This window comes from Microtus pennsylvanicus, chromosome 21, assembly GCF_037038515.1.
Source record: "Microtus pennsylvanicus isolate mMicPen1 chromosome 21, mMicPen1.hap1, whole genome shotgun sequence".
NCBI classification, from domain to species: domain Eukaryota; kingdom Metazoa; phylum Chordata; class Mammalia; order Rodentia; family Cricetidae; genus Microtus; species Microtus pennsylvanicus.
In genome coordinates, this window is record NC_134599.1 from 3697974 (window position 1) to 3717245 (window position 19272).

Below are 19272 nucleotides of genomic sequence, written 5' to 3' on the forward strand. Positions count from 1 at the left end.
AATTCTTCTGCTGCCATTTGAAAAACAAGAAGGATTTCTTTTAGAGCAAAAGATAAAGGTGAGAGAGCTTAGTTGAGTTGGTCTGTATGCACAGACGCTCCTGGTCTCCAAAGGAAACAAAGTTCTTCCTAAGAAGGGGAAGGGACGAGACCCACAACTCAATGAACATTCTGCTGTGTGGAGAACCGCACCAAAGGACCACAAGACAGAGGCAGGATCCTCTCCACCAGGCTTACTGCCCTGTATCCCCAGAGCAGGCTGTCTTCCCAGGAGCCTGTGCATGCCTCCCCCCCGGGCATACTCCCTTCAGATGTCTCACACAGGTTCAGTGGGTGACCTTTCAGAACTGCCTCCTGAAAGTGACATTTGGAAGCATTACCCTTCATCCCTCAGCTTTCTCAACCCAGGTTCCAGAGATGCTGTGAAGCCCTGTGCAGACGGGGATGGGAAGAACCAGGATAGGAAGGAAAGCAACATCCAGGTTCCACCCCTTGAGCTACCTTCTCAGCTGTTCTGGCTTTCCTCTCAAATCTGCCATGCCAAATCCTTCCCCTTCTTCAGAGCTCAGGAGGCATCTGCAGCAGCAGCAGCAGCCACCCCAGGTTTTTCTCTTCTAAACTCCTGCAGTGCTATATATGGTCTCTGGGAAAATAGGTAGATCCTGTGGGCAGCCAGATGCATCCTTTCTCTGTGACACCTCTGGGTGAGGGATATACAACACAGTGTGTATCCTCACCCAATCATGAGTCGGGTGACGGTCATAATGGAGGCCATCAGGACATCCCACTGACAGAAGGACAGGAGCTGGAGCTCACCACAACTGTGTACTGTGTGTCAGTGTTAGGAGAACAGAGGTCAGTTAGCATTACAGTGCTCTCACTCAATGGATGAGTAGCAAGAGAGATTTCCTGTCTTCTAAGACCCCAGTCCTTAACTGCCTCAGATGTAACCAAGCTCAGCAATTTTGGAACTGTGGACAAATGTCTCTACCCTAGAACTAAGGGTCAGAGTACCTCATGGCATGCTGTGGTCGTGGTGTCTCTTCACAGCAACAAAAACCCTAACTATGACACCTGCCTTGTGACACAGAGATTTTGGTCAAAGGATAGTGTGGTCACTTTAGGATGGAGTTATAAAAGGCATCACAGCTTCCTTTTTGCCCTCATAGAATCTAGCTGAGGGGGGCCACACAACGGGCAGCTCAAGTTGGTACCTTTCCATGCTTTGTGAGGGAACCTGGCACAGGTCTTCCTGAGGATCCAGGAGTAAGCTAATGGTGCTTTGTCATCAGCTCACTACAATCTCCTAAGAGTCCTGGGCTCCATGGGAACTTGTGGCCCTCAGAGAAGGTGGGACAGCTCTGCCCTTCACATGGCTAAACAAAGGCAGTATGCAAGGTGTCAACGGGCAAAAAAAATGATGGAAGTGTTTTTAGAATTGGGGCTCCAGTTTAGAATTCCCTTCTGTAGGAAAACAGCTCGGAGATGTCAACCTGTCTGTGAAAGGCAGGCAGGCAGGCTGGAGAGTCAAGGGAAGTCCCCTAGACCCAGTTGTAGACTTAATGCCAGCCTGGCATAGGAAGCTCAGGCAAAACAATCACATAACACCGGCTCTGTACTTCCTGATGCTGATTTTTGGCCATATAATATTAGTCTTGTTTAGAGTACAGATTTGTATCTGTTTGATTTTTGGAAAGTGAGCTGTTGGGAGCAGGGGAGGTTCTTGTCACACTCAGTCTCCTCTGTTCATACCCACTGGGAACAGTGGGTGTGAACTGCTCCTCCGATAAGGGCCTTGGGTGCAGGCAGGTAATCATGAAATACGAAGACTTAAAATTCTGCCAGTGCCTCAGGCTCCGTGAGCAACAGCTCTCTCCTTCTCCGTTCATTCCCAGCCAGTGCAATGCTCTCTGACCAACGCGGTGTGTCCCAGTGGCTGGAAGGTAGCGCTGACCATGGCTTTGGATGGGCCTTCTGGACTTGCTCATGAGACCAGGGAGTAGCTGGGTGATGGTGTATGTTGTTAATCCCAGCACTCAGGGAGGCAGAGGCAGGCGGATCTCTGCAAGTTCGAGGCCAGCCTGGTTTGCAGAGTCAGTTCCAGAACAGCCAGAGATACTCAGAGAAACCCTATCTCAGAGAGAGAGAGAGGGGGGGGGAGCAGGGGAGTCCCTCAGCCTAGAAACCTGTGTTTTGTAGTCGCTGGGACTGAACAGTGTCACCCTTCTCTAGGTCACAGAAAGCCACACTTTTTAAGTCGTGAAGTCTTTGAGGACCCACGGATCAGAGAGGTTTCCTTTTCTTAGGCTGATTCTCACAAAACCGTCAATAGAGACAGGATGCGCGCTCTGCACAGCCTCCTGGCAAATCTAGGAAGAAAGCTCCAGCTCACTGTCCATCACCCAGGCCTGGCTCCCTTTCAAAAGACCTGCCTGGTCCACGGGAAACCATACTCTTCTATGGATGCACTGAGGGCTGGTGGTCTTGCTCAATCAGAGCCAGCTGCAGCCGCAGCAGGGATGCCCAACATTCTAATTCTCCTTAGCGCTTGTCCCTCAGTGAAGCTGGCACTGGGCACCTGAGTGGCTCCAGAAGAATTCTGTCTGGATGTGGGAGCAGGAGTTCAAGGAACCCACTGCAATAGAGAGACAATCAGGGAGTGTAGAGTAAGCAAGAGATCAATCAAGCTTAGCCAAATGAAGAGAACAAATTTCAACATGAGATCTGGAGTATTCCACCTTATTGCGAAAGCATCTCGGCCAGACAGAAAATGACAAAGGACAGACAGAGGAAGCTCATACCTTTGACTCCATCCTTCTAGTCATGGACTCTTCTCTTCCATCTATCTTTAGGCAGCAACCGCTGCCTCTACTAAGTTACTTGTATGCAAAGACTTATTTTCCATGGTAACACGCAAAGGTCTTTTCCCAGAGTGGGACCTCAGTATAGACGCTGCTCAGCACAGTGCCTCTGTATTTGTTGACTGCAGCAAAAGTATAAATAAACGAGCACCTGACATCTAAGTGTGGCCAGCCCAAGTTCATGTGCAAACTCTGTGACATCTCGTCTTTACAATGAAATGATGACCAGTTCTAAAAAATTACACAAACTAGTCAAAGTAACAGAAAAGAAGAAAAGAGTCTGTGGGTATCGGGGTACAGAACCATAGCTGGGTTTAAATGGGTTAGTCATGATTGAATTAGATTAACAAAAAACAAAATTATAGGACCATGGTTACCAGGGAACCAAACAGTTCTCTAGAGAGATCTCTCCTCCTTCAAGATAGAAAGATGGTAGTAGCTTCTTTTTCTGTTCTGTGATAAAATATTCTGCCATAGGCAGTATGAGTGATGAAGGGTTTGTTTTGAGGTACAGTTTATCATGCCATCTCTTATGTTGCTTATGGCAGAATATTTTATTGCTTGAATACAATTAGCCTATAACTTCATAGGGAGTGGCAGTAATGGGAGGTGTGGCTTTCTTGGAGTGGGTATGACCTCGTGGGAGGAAGTGTGTCACTGTGCAGGCAGGGTTTGAGGTTTCACATGCTCAGGATACCACCCAGTGTCTCAGTCAACTTCCTGTTGTCTGAAAGATATAGGACTCTCAGCTCCAGCTCCATGTCTGTCTGCATGCTGCCATGCTCCCCACCATGATGATGACAATGGACTGAACCCCTGAAGTTGTAACCCACCATCTCAATTAAATGTTTTCCTTTATAAGAGTTGCTGTGTTCATGGTGTCCCTTCTCATCAATAAACATCCTAACTAAGATACAGGGATGTCAGGCATTAGGAGTTTGAAGTATCGAGTTGCAACACATCCACAGTTAGGAAACAGAAAGAGATAGATATAAGCTACTGCTCTGCTCCCTTTATACAGTCCAGAATCCTCGCCCCAGAGTCAAGATATGTCTTCCCACAGCTATGCAAATAATCAAGGTAATCCCCCACAATCACGCCCAGAGTCCTGTCTCCCAAGCAATTTTAGATCCTTTCAGTTGCTGGTCAACACTAGCAATCACTGATGGTGAAGCAATCAAAAGAGCGGAGCTTCTCTGGAGTACGCTGGAACCTGCGGTTCACTGCCCCCTTCATTTGCTCTCACTAACATACAAGGAGAGAGTGGGCACCTGGTCAGCATTTTAAATGTTCTACCCAGTTTTCATTATGAAAGCCACCAGTATTGAATGAAGAGGAGCTCCAATAAAGGCAGGGGTAGTGTGCGTCGAGCCCTCTCAAGGACCACTTGAAATGATTTAATCTGGAAAAAAAAACAGTATCTTTCCTTCCGAAGAGAATGCTTTTCAAATTTGTTTTCCTAAGCAATCAACTGTACCTTACAAACATGACCCGTAGTCACGTGCCTGAGCATCTCCGCTTTTAAGAAAGAAAAGGAGACAGAAATGACAAATGAACAAGGTTTGAAAGCTTCATCTCCCTCCCCAGAGAATTCTGCTTGGAGACTCCAGAATCCGATACCCAGAAGGGGTGTCAAGGGATGGACCTTCCACATAGGGTTGTTTTCCTGTCAGTGTGTCCACAGTGTAAAATAAAATCAGCATAATAGGAGATGGGGGGAGGTAGAAAAGGAGAAAGGGGGAGAGAGGGAAAGAGGGGAAGGAAATAAAGAGGGAGGATGAGAGGGAGAGAGAATGATAATGACAGCAATTTTTCTTCCTAAACTCACTTTGATGCCCCAGTACAAGGACATTCAGACTGGTCATTAGGTCTTTGGGATGTAAATGAAAAAGGAGATAGAGTCTCCGCATTCGGTTTATAAATGAATCTGGAGGTAAATTCAGCAGTGTGGTGGTGCAGCATGCTATTCTGGGGAGACAAGTGGAGTTCCTGAGTGAGTCTAAGTTCTGCGATCAATAGCGGAGAGCGATTAGGCAAAGCATCTATATTGCGTGAGCTCCACTTCCCTTATGTTTTAACACGGGCTTTACAATGTGAATCTAATAGCATTACTAATAAGTCAAGTATGTAAAATCCCTGCCACATTGAGGTCCCAGTCCATTGTCATTATCTCCCTCAACACCATGCCCTGACATGTGGCCACCATTCAGATTCAATAAACATTTATGTGCCAAGGATTCTTGTATATATGTATGTATACACACATTTGTATAATCTCACTCTCTCTCTCTTGTGTGTGTGGGTGTGTGTATACATGTGAATTCACGTGCCCTCAGAAGCTAGACAGGGGCATCAGATTTGCAGGCACCAGAGTTACAGGTGGCTAAAAGCCACTCAGTGTGGTTACTGGAAACCAAACTCAGGTCTTCTGTAAGACCAGCGCATGCTCTTAAGCACTTTGCCATCTCGTCACCCTCCCTTACCCCATATTTTATACCATTACAGTTGTTGGTTATAAACTAGAAATGTACACTCGAGATTAAGTTGAAACAAATGCACCTTGCCCCTGGAAACTATGCCTTTTAAAAGATGGGCTCTGAGGCTCAATGGCATTGAGACCTAGAGTGATGTCAGGACCCAGAGGAAGGAGGGCCACTTGTTAGAGAACAGGTCGCAGCTGCCTCCCACCTCCCACACAGTGCTCAAGGCAAAGGCACGCATCCTGCATTTGCTGGTCCACTCTCCACTGGCATCTTGGGAGCATTCAAAGTAAACAAGAGCATTAGAATCCATCTAAACCCTGCAACCCCAACCCATCTACCAGAGACTCAGTAGCTTCTCCATTAGGAGGGAATGAGTTTCAGTATTAGCTGCCTGTGGTGCTGGCATTAAAATCATTATGGGTGATTTGCTAGTGATTTCTCTGGCTGAAGTCACATCACACACAACATGAGGAATATTTAATTCAATAATGCAGACACAACTTTATAGCAAAGACATTAGTTTGGAGGAGGAATTACTTTCTAACAATTATTTCTAAAATATGTATTTTCATTTATACATATTTATATGTGTGGGGGTGGAATATGCATATGAGTACAGGTATACCCAGAGGTCAGGCAGGAGAATTGGAACTAGTTACAGGCGCCTATAAGACTCTTGAGTATTGCCAATCCCCCATTCTTGTAGCCTGGAAGAGTAGCATGAGTTCTTACCTACCCAGTCATCTCTCCAGTTCCCTCTCTTAACAATCTAATGATTCCAGGATTCTCTCTCTCTTTCTAACACAGTTTATGCATGAAAAATAAAACTAAAATGTGCTTCTTCAATTTTTCTCAGTCTGAATGACTTTTCCATCATCATTTATGTAAGCAGACTAAATTTAAAACCATGAGAAAATTTCATAACTCTATACAATTGTCCAGTGAATATTTATTGCTAAACAATCATCACTAGTGAGAAATGGTGGCAGGAGGGTGGCAAGTTTGAGGTTATCCTGAGTTATATAGCAAGATTCTGTCTCATAAAACCAAGGGCTAAGGTTGTAGCTTGGTAGGAGGCTGCTTGGCTAAAAAGTAAAATGCCCTTGGTTTGGTTCCCAACACTTTGGGGAAGTTAGGAACCTAAGAGGGGGGTCAAAATGACTTCATTTTGATTTTTAAAAATTATCATTTTATTCTTCTTGTTGTTTTTTAAATGAATAATTTTTGTCATTTCAAAATCTTATATATACATATAGCATGTTTTGATCAATCCATTTTATTCTCATTTCATGTGTATTTACTCATTTATTCCAGTGCCCTACCTTAGCTAGCTAAAAATATCTTGGTGTGTGATCTAACAAGGAAAGCCAACTCTTTATACTGAGAAGCAAGGAAGCAATGTTCCGGGTCTCACAGTGTTCCTCACAGCATTCTGGGTCTTTCATCTCTGCTGTCTCCTTTCAAGGACCCAGCTTTGATTCCATGTAAACCTGAGCAGGGGACAGCATTCTTCTGGCCCGGGAGCTCCAGCTGGCCAGTTACTCCCTCTGAAGTTGCAACTGAAATAGAGATGTTCATTTCCATACTCTGGCTTCACCCTTCCCCACATAGTGTCAGAATCACGGTCTCCTCCACGAGGAGTATAGAAAGATAAATCAGATCAATTAAAAAATTGCAGAAGTATGTAGACACCCAAAATTATAGAAACTTCTAAAAGTCAATCAATGTTATCTCAACTGATGTGGAGAGAGCATTTGACGCAATTCCACAGCCTTTCATGATAAAAGCCCTCAACAAAATGGGAACAGAAGGACACCACTTCAAAGGAAAAGCTCCACACGTGAAAGACCCAGCACGAACACCACTGCACGGGAAAAATGGAGATCTTCCCCCTTAAGATCAAGAGCAAGGCAGGGTGCCTGACTTCAGCAAATACTTCTATAGCCATGGCGGAATTCATACTGAAGCTCCAGACCAAGAAAGAGATAAGAACAAAAATGTGGGGCGGAGGAAGGACAGATCATCTCTGTCTGCACAGCACATGGGCATGACCACTGATGTAGAGAACTCTGAAGACACCACTGGAAACAGCTGTTATAACAAATAAATGATTTCCAGGCAGCAGCCAGACACCAAGTCAGAATGCAGAATTAGTCGCGTTTTCACAGGCTCGTGATGAACCCCCTGGAGAGAAAATGACTAAAGCAATTGCATTGCCAAGAGCAACATAAAGAATCAAATAGTTCGAGATTATCAAAAGTGGTAAAAGGTTTATGCAATTAAAACTCAAAATATTACTGAAAGAAATGAAGGAAGCCATAAATAAATAGTACCATTTGCTGTGCTCTGTGATGGGGACACCATTATTAAGATGTTGGCTTCATTCCCATAGCCTGAGGCCTGCCCCTCTCCAGAATATGTGTCTTGAAACCTAATCCACAACATGATAGGTTTAAGAGATGAGTCTCTGGAAAGTAATTAACTCACGAACAAGGTGTCCTTATAAGTGAGGCTCACGGGAGCATGTGTGTCCCTTCCATCAGATGAGGTCATGTGAGAACAGGGAGAGAAATTGTCACTCTCTAAACACCAAGTTTAACAGCACCTTGACTTTGGATCTCCTGGCCTCTAGAACTGTGAGAAACAAGTTCCTGCTGTTCACAATGCTCCCCCGACTCCAGCAGCCTGAGTAGAGAAGAAGGACATTAACCAACACAACCGAGAGACTAAATACAATCCCTATCCAAAGTCCATGGATGCCTTCTATAGAAACAGAAGGCCCAGACGTAAGCTCGCGTGGCTCTCAAATGGCCCGAATACATAAAATGACTTTTAAAGAGAAGGGTAAACGTGGGGATTCACACTTCCTGACTTTGACATTTGCCATGGAGCTAACACATCGGAACACTAGATACGCACAAAAGAATGAAAGTGAATTCGAGAGAAACAATCTCCCACTGGAGTCACACAAGTCCTGCAGGGGCGCCACGGCCTTTCCATGGGTGAGGACAGCTTTTCAAAGGACGGTGCTTGGGAATTGACTTCCACATATAACAAAGAATGAAGTTGGAAGTTCACCGTGTCCAGTGTACAAAAACATTGCCTTAGATATACCAAGGACCCAAGAGTAAGGTAGAACTATGAAGCTAGAAAACACGGGGGGACTCACAGTTGTTTGGCAATTATGCCTTAGACGAAGAAGTTATAAAAAGCCAATGGGAGAAAACTGAACCTTGTGAACATTAACCATTTTTTTTCTATTTAAGTCGACTTTAATGACCAAAAGGCAATTCACAAAATGGGAAAATATCTTCAAATCACACACATACACAACACATATTTTACATATACATATATATATATATATATATATATATATATATATAATATGATAATGACGTAATATCCAGAAGACATAGAGAACTTCTAAAACTCAGCTGCAAAAGGTAAATCAATTCAAAGCATGACTACCAGACATGAAGGTTAATTTCTTCATGGAAGATACACTAATGAGCAATAAGCAGATGAGATGCTCAGGGTCACTAGCCATGGAGGAAATACAAAATCAAACACAGGGAGACCTCACCTCAACCCAGAGGGAGCCCACTAAAAATCAGACAGATCGCATGTTGGGGAGGATGGGAGAAGCTGGAACGTGGGTACACTCTTGGCGGAAGTGTAAGCTGGGACTCAGCGTCCTGATCTGAAAACTTATTATAAATGTACAAACATGCAGGCAGACATTGTACAGAATAGTTCAGTGGTCCCTCATAAAACTAAAAGTGTAATTAGAGTATGATCCTTGAATATAGATCTCTAGGTCGACACTGGAGAGAGCCAAGAACAGGATCTTAAAGAATCACAATGTACCCACACTCACAGCAGGATTATTGGCAATAATGAGAACATGGCTACAAACTGTCCATCCAGGGATAAATAAAAACAACACATGATTAGAACTATAATGGAATGTGGTTCAGGTGTAAGAAGAGAGAAAATTGCGACTACATGGATGAACCTTGCAGACATGATGCTAAGACAAAAAAGCTTGTTCCTATAGACCAACACCGCAGTGTGCTTAGAGCACTTAGAGCAGCCAAATATCACACACAGGAAATGGGATGGTGGGTACTTGGGAGGAGGGCATGGGGCACAGTGTTTTGCACAGATGGATGGTGGTGATGTTTACACAACCCTGCAAGGGCATTAACGCTATGGAACGACACGATTTACACAGACCATGGTGGTAAATTTTATGCTGTGTATATTTTACCACACTTTAAAATGCTTGGACATGTCACACACACACACACACACACACACACACACACACACACACACACATGAAGATAAAAATTAAAGAAAACAGTTCTAAAATGTGTTCAAAGTCACCCCATAGTTCTTAGGTTTTAAAGGTCTGAATAGAGTTACAAAAATTGTGGTGGTGAATGTGGTTTGAGTGGCCCATCCATCTGGGTTTGTCTGTTTGTGGCAGTCACACAAACAGCACTTGGCCTACAGTCCAGCCTCAGTTCACACTGGCATCGTCCCCTGCCTTTCTTATGGATCTGAGATGTTTCCCCTGTGTGAAATCACAGACATTACGACCAGACTTTCTTTGGGGCTATTAAAGTTTGCTCTTAATTCTTACCATGGCTGATGAAATCCTTTCATCCATTTAGACTTTTGGACCCCCAAGAGAATAGTCGGTTCCCAATCTTGTACTTTTCTAAAACTAGTCTAATCCAGATACTTGGAAAATGGGGAAGGTGGCAGATATTTGGTAGAAAAAAAAACTTTGAGATTAAAAATTCAAATTAAAAGCATTAAGCCCCTCTCATCCCTGGGCTTAAAGCCAGACATAATTTCTTCAGCCACACAGTGGAGGGCACAGCTTTCTGCTCTTCTGTTCTCTTCGAAGCAGCTTGTGACCCTCAGCTAGAGGCTCTTGAGCAAGCCTGGGATTACCTCACATGCTCACAAACTAAATACTTTGGCCTGGCAACTTCCAAGAGTGTCTCAACCTTGGCACCTTTCAAATGAGCTGATTCCTCTTTCCTAGAGCCTCTAATTTTTCACAGTTATAACCTTGGGCTTCCCAAGGTGGCTCTAATCTTGATACAGCAAGGCATCAATGAACTGGAATGCTCTGGGAACAGTGCTATGGTTAATTTAATTTTCTAATTAACAGAAGACTCACCAGAAACACGGTTTAGCTGTGACTCTCTTCTCAGTCTCTCTATAGCTCCTGAGTTGAGCCTCTGAGGACACTCACCAGTCTTAAAGCCCTTGAAGCCCAAGGCCATGCAGGCCACCAAACCCAATGCAGCAAAAGAGCACACAGGGAAGGCAGATGAGGGAGTGGCCCAGCTGCGGGAGTCCCCCGTGGACTTGATTTGCCATCACTCGTGTCTATTTGAAAGTGCAGGCAACAGAAGAAAGAAAGGGGCGTCAACTTCCATTTCCACGCTGCTGAGCTCAGGTTAATCCAGTCGCACACACTCCTTCCTTAGCTGATGACCTACTGGGAGGTTCACTTTCTCACATGCAAACCCAGGAGCTTCCACAGCCTATCTCCTTCTCCTTCTCGTCCACCTGTTGGTGGCCCCAAGTCAGGAGAAGACACAGCAGACAGGTGTTCTCTTGGAGTGCTGGTCACTGGCACCCTGGTCAAACCCACACAGTCTCTGTGCTGGAGGGCCCATAAACACCATGCTTCTGTCACGGAAGCCCGCAGTTAGACTCAACACCGAGCCTCCACCTTCATCCACAATCTAACATTGTCACCTTTGAGAGCCATCATGTCAACCTGTGTGCTGGCCACTGGAGACTGGGGCTGGCTCAGGGGAGAGGCAGCAGTGCTGAGACTAAGGTAAGCGGAAGAACGGCAGAGGAGGAGTGTGCCCTGATGGACAGCTTCACGGGGTAGGAGTCCCTGGGTTCCATGTGAATGAGAGTATAATGGAGTTGAAGTGACGCCGAGTCTGGAAAGATGCATCTGCAGGGATGTGTCTGCAGATGCCAAGAAGGGATGCAGAGGCATTTATAACATCCATTTAGCATCCAAAATTCTAGAGAGGCTGGCATCCGAGAACAGAGAGATGGCATCAGCAGAGATCCCTGACCAATGCCCACTGGTGAAATAGTGCATGCCAATCCTGTGTACACTACTTCTGGGCTGGGGTGATGCTCCTGAGGGCTGGATGAATGAGCTCCGCCAGTGCACCTGATGCTGTGAACATCGCAGCTAGGTGGGCAGCAAAAGGAAATGATAGCGGCAGATGCATTTGCGGGATGATGTGGCAACAGGAACAGTTCTGACATCTTCTGGGCCACCCTCTCCCTCCGTCCCATGGGGTAGTAGGTTGCTGGACACCACATACAGATGAGAAGACTGAGGCCACACAGTAACACTGGGACCATTCTTCCCAAAACCATGACTTTTTAAGGTTCACAACATACACATGTATGTTGAGCATATCCCCCACATGCCTATTCTTTCCCATTTCACGCCCGCTAGTTCCCTTTGTCCCCATAGACCGTTTTACTCTGCTTTCATGTCATATATGTGTATGCAATTTTATGTATCTATGTAAATCTAGGAAGTGCAAATGAGAAAAATACATGGCATTTGTCTCTCGGTCACTAGCTTCATTCTGTTAATATGCTGTCTCCATTTTCCTGTAAACAGCATGACTCCATTCCCCTTTGTGCTGAAAACAATGCCAGCGTGAAGCTATACCGTATTTCTGATGCCCCGTCTCCAGTATCTTTCCGTGGCGGAACCTAGCTTGTTCCCACAGCATAGCTGCTGTTCCCATGGACGTGTGGGCATCTCTATGACCTGCTGACTTGGGGGCCTTGGGAAATACCCAGGAGTGGTGACTGTCTACAGCATGGCTCTTTAGGTGATGCGATGAGAGGGTGGCAGTGGGCACAGAAGAAACTCTCGGGGAGAGTTTCCTGCAAAGGCTACCTGAGCCTGGATGCTACAGGACAGCCAGTACAGACAGACAAACATCATACACTTTTCTTTTTATCGAAAAGTACAAGATCACTCTGGATAGTCTCAGAGTGTGTGGTGGCCAAGTCAGCCCCAGCCCGCTAGGCTTCCCAGCCTCTGCTTCTCCCTGGCAGGATCACGGCTGGTCACATATCTGCTTCAGGACCTCCTAGGAGTAGTCACCTTCCTAAATTCCATTCCCCCTTAAACAGGCACCAGAGTTTACAGTTTATGGGGACAGCTATTTAAACCCAGGCATATCTAACTATGTGAAAATTTCCAGTGTCTTTTTTCCACTCAGAATAAAACACAAAGCCTTCCTGGGTTGGCGAGAAACTCAGGCATACACAGCCTCCGTATGAATGCACGGCTGACCTCACTGCATGCAGGTGACTTTGCCCTTCTTGCTGTCCCTCATTTGTTTCCATCTCTCTCGCTGGCATATTTTAATGCTAGCTTGTGCACTACTGCCTCGTAATCTACATCTAAGCACCTAATAAATCAACTGGCACACAGTAGATGTTCAATAAATCATTTGCAGAATTAATGAATTGATGGATGTTGTGGTTCAAGTGAGAAGTGTCGCTCAGGGGCGCATGTATGTAAACACGTGGTTCCCAGTTGGTGTTGCTGCTTGGGAGGTTTTGAACCTTTAGGAGGTGGAGCCTGGCTGAAGGAAGTATGTCACAGGGGCCGGGCATTGAGGTTTACAACCTCGACCTGTTTTTCTTCTCTCTGAATTCTGTGTGTGGATGAAAATGAGATCTGCCAGCCTCCTGCTTGTGCCACCATGCTTTCCCTATCTTCCCTGCCAGGATAGAGTCTATCCCCCTGGAACAGTAAGCCAAAATCGCCCTTTTCTCCTTGAAGCTGCTTTTGGGCTCGGTATTTTGTTGTGGCAACATAAAAGTGAACTAGAGCAATGGATAAGCAGGAAAAATAATTTTTCTCCTTGGTGGCATCGTATTACAAAGAAAAGTCCACAAAGGACATGGATATGGAAAAAGAAAACTTATTCTTCAGCTCTTACACCGTCAACTCACACACTGATGAAGAAAGCTTCTCTTCCAAGGCCACTGGTCATGCCATTGCCTAGAAGGGAGGTCAAAGCGCATTAATCTGGCTGTAAAATAATTGCCCTTCAGACTTCAAAGCACAAATACTTAATCCTTTCCAAAAGAATTGGCTTGCTACATAGGAAAGTTACCATGTGCACTTTGATTAAATGGATTTTTATCTAAGAATAAACCTGACAATTGAATTCTAGGGACATCAGAAAAACCAGTCTATCCTTGTACTTCTGTGAGATAGCATCGAGCCTATAAATTTGGAGATAAGATCCCCTGCCTTTGATTTCTAAATATTTAGGCTCTGAAGGAAGGGATCATAAAATATTATAAAACATATTATTGTTTGACTCTAATTTCAAGCCACAAAACATCAATTTTCCAAAACAGAAAGATAGCATAGGATCAAGGAGACGCCATCAAAGTTTCTGAGCAATGATCTTTACCACAAGGAAAGAATTTTTAAGGTAATGTTTCTTGGGGGTTGAGAGATGGATGGCCCAGTGGTAAGGGGTTTGCTGTGCAAGTGTGAGGACCTGAGGCTGAATTCTCAGAGCCCTTGTACAGCTGATGCAGTAACATACATATATGACCAAGAGCTCCAGGGTCAGACGGGAAGCATGTACAGCTGACGCAGCAACACACACATATGACCAAGAGCTGCATGGTGAGATGAAAGCATGCACAGCTGACGCAGTAACACACATGTATGACCAAGAGCTTCATGGTAAGACGGGAAGCAGAAACCAGATGCCAGAGCTCCTGGGCCAGCAAACCTGCTGTAAACAGCAGCAAGCAAGATGCCTTGTCTCAAACAAGGTGAAGGTGAAGACTGGCACCTGAGGTTTTCCTTTGACCACACAAATTCTATGGTATGCAAATGCCTGTGTGCACATGCACACACACACACACACACACACACAAACACACACAAGATAAAAAGTGAAAAAAAAAAGGTTCTTGGAAACTTTTCCAGTCCTGAGCACACACTGACATCTTATTTTTCCCCATTTCTAGTTTTCTGATTTCGTCCCAGACTAAAACACACTTAAGTTTCAAGGCATAAAGAACCTCCCTGAAGGTGACCCCAGCCATAAAGCATCCTTGTCTTGCAGCTGAGTTCTCCAATGGAGGCAGTCGGCAGCCATGTTGTGGTTTTCAGAGCCCTCCTCCCCTGCTTGCCGATGGCTCTGGAGTTGCTGATGTCAGCAGGAATGCACTTCTAAGTAATGGAGTGACATTTCCACACAAATTGGGTCTTTAAGGTGAGGGGGCTGTGAACTCTGTGGAGGCTGAACACCCACTGCAGGGACGGCAATCCATCACCCAGAATGACAGTTTTCCAAACCAGCCTAAACCACAGCAGGTTTGCTGCTTGGAAGGAATTCAAGCGCTCAGGGGACCGAAATGGGCTCTTGGAATGTCATTCACAGGACAGAGTGTATTTGAACAGGAAATAAATCACTAAGAAATAAGACATAACCCCCTGACAAATGGAATACTCCATTAGATTATCTCAGTCCTCCAATTTTAACTTCGCTCAAATGGCAGGGGATAGATGTCTTCACCTGGAATCAGCCTCCCGCTGCAGACACTGGTCACATGCCTCTGCTTCCCTCGGAGACTGGCCTGCACTCCAGCCATGTATCCCCTCAGCCCACCATGTGAATGACAGCATTCCTCCACAGACTCTCCTTCAGAGCACGTGGAGGGCACATATCTGGAACAAAGGTACAGTGGGCTGGCCCATACATCTCCTCAGAGAATACCTGGTGGGACACAAGACTGATTCCTTCATCCTAAGGCATGCTTCCTACTGTGCAAAATGGGGATGGGGCGGGGTCTGCAGGTCCTATCCTGAAAAAGAATAACTCCAGGTATTTTGAGGGACACTTAGGCATCATGTTATGTGCACCAAATGAAAATTTTAAAGTTTTTTTTCAATTTATGTGTATGAGTGCCCAATTGGATGTATGTCCCTGCCTCTGTGCATGTGTGGAGAGGGGGGGGAGAGAGAGAGAGAGAGAGAGAGAGAGAGAGAGAGAGAGAGAGAGAGAGAGAGAGAGAATGGTGGCCAGAAGAAGGCATTAACCCCCCTCCCCCACTGGAGTCGCAGAAGGCTGTTAGCTGCCTTGTGGATGCTGGGATCTGAACCCTAGTGTCCTGCTCATAACTGTTGGGCCATCCCTCCAACCCCTGCACCAAATAATTTTGATGATTCTTTAAATATAGAAACAACTAGTTTAATGATTACTAATGTCTTTTAAGAAAAATAATTAGTTTTAGAACAGAAGAGGAAAGATTTTGAGAATAATTCAGCACTGTAATCTGTCCATGCAACAATCTCATTCAGTGCGTCCCTCATGGTGCGAATGCATGCCACACACGTACCACATAGAAGATGAGAGGATAGTGACTCCTGCCCTCCATGAGCTCACCCTCAAGGGTCACACAACTCTAAGTCAATGGGTAAGAAGGACAATGGGATACTTCTGCAGCAAAAGGGCAGGTCATGTATGATGCACAGGGGGCCCTGTGCTTTATCAAGGGCCCCTCAAGGTACAATGGAGAAAGAAGAGAGAATATGAGAAGATGCCAAAAAGCTGCATGCCTGAAACAGTGTCTTGGAAAGGAAGTCTCCAAGATTGGGCTAGGAGCATCCGAAGATTTCATTAAGAGTGGTCCATGATAAGGCAAGATTGGCAGAAGACAGGTCTGAGCGTCTATGACATATAAATAGTAAAGGTGCTAGAACATAAAATCATACTGCAGATGGAGACGGAGCTGAGGAACCCTTCCCTAAGATGCTGTCTCTGGGGACCAGGCCCCACCCACTTGCCTAGCTACTGCTTTGTAGTCTTAACTGCCATTGCCTCCTTCAGGAAGATGTTCCCACCTCTCTGAGGTGGGCCTTGAACAGGGAGATGCTCTTTGGGGGAAGTTTCAGAGTTCCTCCTCATCTTAGAGCCACTGGAATGCAGGGTAGAATCTGGTGAACTCATCTCCCTCTGTCTCTCAGCCTTTCAGAAACAAGGAATGTAAGCAACTTTATGTTCCAGACTCGGAGACAGGGCATATATGTCACAGACCACAGTCACTAGTTGGAATGACCAATTCCAACAGTGGTGGTTAGAATGTTGGGTCAATAGTCCAGAGTCACATAGGGAAAGAAGACACAGATTGAGGGGTGGGGTGTGTGTCTAATAGGGTGACACTCTTGGTTAGTAGAGACGGACAGAGACCCTGAGTAAGCATAGGTCATTGAAAAGAGGAAACACACACGCACACACATGCACATGAACTGGAACTTGGTGAGTTTGGTCTCACAGGTTCATGGGGACAAAGAAGGTGAGCCACTCTATTCCAGATGTGTTCCAAAACTCAACACATATGAAGCAGATCACAGATTCGTACATGCATACTCTCACAATATTTCAGTGTAGGGAAGTGCTGCGATCTGTTTTGCAACATCAGGAAAGAGAGTAGACACCAATGGAACCATCCAAATGTCAGTGAGTCCCTTTCATTCATCCCTTAAAACACTCGAGGGCCACAGAGGTCACAAAGGGACACCAGAATTGGCAGTATTTGCTACACACAACCCAAGGGTCTGTGAGGAAAGACTGACTGCCTGGGAGAGTCAGACCATGGTAACAGGTCCACTTAGGGGAGGGATTCAATATTTTCCTGTGTGGCCTCCTGTTTCTTTACAAGAATACCAGTCTATCTCACCATCAAAGTCACTGGCCTCTGAAGAGCCCACCTTCATCCTGCTGGGAGCTCTTCCCCTGGGCGGAACACAGGAGATCCAAATACCAGTCTTCTCACTTCCTGTCTAAATACACTCTGACGTGCGCACATGCATGTGCATGTGTGTGTGTTACACACCTTATGTTCCCACTAAGGCATTTGCACACAGGTTCCACCAACTAGGAGCTAATGTCCCTCAGGAGCCCAGAGGAGCAGTGCATGCAGAAGCTCAAGTAGCCGCGTTAAGCATCTCAGCTGACAGGAGGGCCCTTCCTCACCGAGATTGAAGACCTTTCTCAGCCATGAAGTCCTAGGGTAGCAGAATCTCATTCAGAACTCCAGCCCTGTCCTGTTATTTCTACCTCCTCTCTCTACAGTCTGATAAACCCCTGGTTAGCTGGCCCTGGACCGTGGACCATGATGGAGCATGTAGTCTTCATGATGGAAGGCATAAAGCTGGGGCGTTCAATGAAAACCGCCTAATGAAAAAATAACAGCTTGGAAATACGAATCAGAGTCAAATCAGAATCCTGCCACAGCTTCCCGTTTCTTGGCAGGAAAACTCAATTAACTCACTCATCTGGTCCTTACTCTGTTTTTCACTAGAAGATGTATAATAGCTCAGAGTGTGGGAAGGATCCAACATGGAGGTGGCCTGAGATTCTCCCTCCCACTCTAGGGACTCTTGTGAGTCAGTCTCTGCCTGTCACATGACTTTACTCTTCTGCTTCTCCTTCTCAGTGAATGCTAGAATGCTAGCCAGAATCTAGGCACATATATTTCCCCTCAAAGTCTTCCCAGTCAGGGTCCTCTAGTTGTCCAGAAACTCAATTGTCTCCTTACCCAAGAGACCCAGCCTGCTTCTGATGCCACCAGTATTAAATCCTAGGTTTCAAGCCTTTACACATTGTTTAGTGATATCCCTGAGGTCAGGGAATGCCACACTGAGTCACTGAAGGGTACACTGTACGGTATAAAGTCCTGAATTTGAGTCCTGCTACCACATAGTAAGACTATCACTCATTCAGCTCTGATTGTAAAATAAGGGCAAGTGTCCTCTTTCTGGAAGGACACAGGAAACTTTGGTCAGTCAAGGCACAACATCCCAGGAAGCCAGGGCAGACTAGTATGTAGTGATAGTGACCATGAAAACAAACAAAAACAAACCTAACATGGAGGCCAGAGAGGACAGGAACAGAATTCTTTTGTGAATGGCAGAGATGGGCACGGCTTTGAGAAACTCACTCACGCATTTTTAAAGCTGCTGAATCATAAATCTGTCAGGGGAGGCGCAGTTTTGTTGTATTTCCTCTGATGATTATTGATGGCACATGCTACTTCTTTATATCAAAATCGGCTAAAAGTCGTTGTCCTCTACACTCAGGAATAATGAGCATGTCCAGCAAGGGGAAGCATGGCGAAGGTTTGGGTGCTAAGTGATGCTTTAACAGCGGATCTGAACTAAGATGCAAATCTGTTCACTGGGGGATCCAAAGAAAGCCGGAGCTGCAGAGAAGGGGGTGGGAGGTGAGGAGTTTTATGGGTGCAGAGTGCAGGTTCAGAAAAGCAGGGGACTGGCATGAGAAAACGCCATACTGTCCGTAGCCCTTGCTCTTAACGGGCTGGCCTCTGCCAGCGATGGGATGGGAGTGTTCTGACTGCTCACCCTGGATCTCACCAGGCTCAAGCCTGCCACTTGTGCGCCACCTCCTCACCAAGTTCATTCATATGACCTAAATCAGGTGACTTGGTCATTCTCCCAGCTGTGGTGTGGCAGGATGGAAGTTTTCGAGGGGAATCTTCAAATTCAGGGTGTCAATCACATAGGAAAGAAAGAAAACTGTGACCTGAGCAAGCAGCTGGTGAGTTTGCCCTCTGATAAAGGGTCAAGGAGGTGGGGCTGGAGAGGTTGGAGAGGTGGCTCAGCAGTTACGTGTAAGGACCAGAGAATTATCCCCAGAAACACACATAGTGGCAGTCTACTGTAATTCAAGTTCAGAGGCAGAGGCAAGGGATCCTGAGAGCAAGCCAGCTATAAAGACTAGCTATATTGGTGAGCTCTGGATTTGATTAAGAGACCCTGCCTCAATCACACAGAAGAGTGATCCA

At 45.6% G+C, this 19272-nt stretch overlaps 1 protein-coding gene across 4 annotated transcripts in view; it reads right to left on the reverse strand.

The window, feature by feature from the left end:
• Positions 1 to 19272, reverse strand: part of Dpp6 (dipeptidyl peptidase like 6) — an 812759-nt gene that overhangs the window by 319285 nt on the left and 474202 nt on the right. The gene's annotated exons all lie outside the window — the stretch shown is intronic.